Source organism: Hyperoodon ampullatus (genome assembly GCF_949752795.1).
Source record: "Hyperoodon ampullatus genome assembly, chromosome: 16".
NCBI classification, from domain to species: domain Eukaryota; kingdom Metazoa; phylum Chordata; class Mammalia; order Artiodactyla; family Ziphiidae; genus Hyperoodon; species Hyperoodon ampullatus.
Genome location: NC_136929.1, coordinates 45,109,728 through 45,111,380, shown reverse-complemented (window position 1 = coordinate 45,111,380; position 1,653 = coordinate 45,109,728). Strand labels below are relative to the sequence as shown.

The 1,653-nt window shown below is 42.0% G+C and overlaps 1 pseudogene across 1 annotated transcript; it reads right to left on the bottom strand.

The window, feature by feature from the left end:
- Window positions 1–808: 808 nt before the first annotated feature.
- On the bottom strand, window positions 809–1,439 carry LOC307064906 (transmembrane emp24 domain-containing protein 2-like; annotated as a pseudogene). The gene has a single exon. The product of its transcript is annotated as a transmembrane emp24 domain-containing protein 2-like (transcript).
- Window positions 1,440–1,653: the final 214 nt, after the last annotated feature.

Sequence of the window (1,653 nt, the reverse complement as noted above, 5' to 3'; positions counted from 1 at the left end):
GCAAAGAAATCCAAGAGGCTTTTAACCCTTTGGCATCAGAAATCCAGATTTTTCCAATTACTTGAATGCATACCTCCTATGTGCCAAGAGTAGAGAAAGTGGATGTGCCAGCATAGAAAGAAAAAGAACTATCATTCACTGAAACACCCAGAAAATTGGCTTTAATAGATACTTCTTACAAGGTTAGGCAGACACCAAAAAACTGGTTATTAGCTGCTTGTGTCAACAATTTTAAGTGGAGGTGATTGAGTTCTAGAGTTCAAAGTAAAACTATAAGGGGAAAAAGGTTGTTGGTTTAAGTCTTATTTTTAAAGCAAAAACAAGATAGACAAGATATAAAAGTACCAACCTGGTAGCATATTCTAGTCACAGAGCTCTGCCATTAGGCTGGATAGAAAATGTCAAGATTCAGATTGTTGTTTCTCATAAGGACTCAACAAAATGAATCTTTAATGACTTGAACTGCAGGATAAGGGATCCCAAGAATGCAGTCATTTTAGTAAAGTACTATCCTGAACAAACTGCATTTTATGATGAACACAAAAGGAAAGAAGATATAATAAGGACTATACACCTATAGTCCACTTACAGTGCTTGAGTTCTGGAAGGACCTGTATAATGAAGGCAGAATTCAAATATGAAATCATGCCAGTCACATGTCAAATTTCACTATAACTTTCCTAAAGAAGTGTTTTCCTCCGATATCTCTTAATCACAAAGAAACAGAAGCTGTGAATGTACAGTTCAGAAAATAAAAACGTAGAAACTAATGACATTATTATGACCAAGATGTTTGGTAAACAGTGAATTATGAGTTTGGGATCATCAGGAAAAGGCTTTTTAAACAACCCTCTGGACTGCAAAAAAATCTCTTCAGGTAGTAGATCTGTCCCCATGTCATGGCAACTAGAACAAGAGCTTCAAAGAAGGACCAAAGGACCACTCTGCTGTTTGTGTTGTCATTGATTGCTCTGTGTATTCTCTCCCGAACTCCCCTGTTCATGCTTTACAGCTGTCATTGCCACAGCGAGCTCGTTAATCATTTCTTCTAGCTTGTTCTGGTGAGCTTCTGTTTCCATGTCTTGTCCTTAGGGGGCCTCCCCTTTATCAGTGGTGTACATCACTATCTTTGGAGTCACGGTGGACACACTATTGCTAAAACAAAACTTGTATGTTCCACCCATGTGAGCAGCAAATGTGTATTTCCCACTGGACTCCCTGTCTCCTTTATAAATTCCTTTATTTTCAGGCCCTGTAGCCTCCACATTGATGTCCAGGAAGCCGCCCTCGGCTACATCGAAGATGAGGCCCATCTTGGTGCCCGAGGTGACCCGTTTGAAGAAGCACTCCTCTGTATGCTCATCGATGCTGACGAAGTAGCCCGAGACCGTGGCCAGGAGGGCAGCCAGGAGCACGAGAAGCTCAGCGAGCGTCACCATGGTGCTGCTGGGGCCGAAGCCAGCACCGCAACTGTGGCCTCCAGAGCCGCGCCATAGTAGCCTTCTCCTAATTTCCTACTTTTTTGATAAAGACTATAGATGTGTCTTAACATTTCCTTCCCTCACTCCAGTGGAACATTTCCATGTCCACTCCGGAGACTAGTGCACTCTAAACCTTTGCTGCTCATACTGTGGTTTATGGACTAGCAGAATC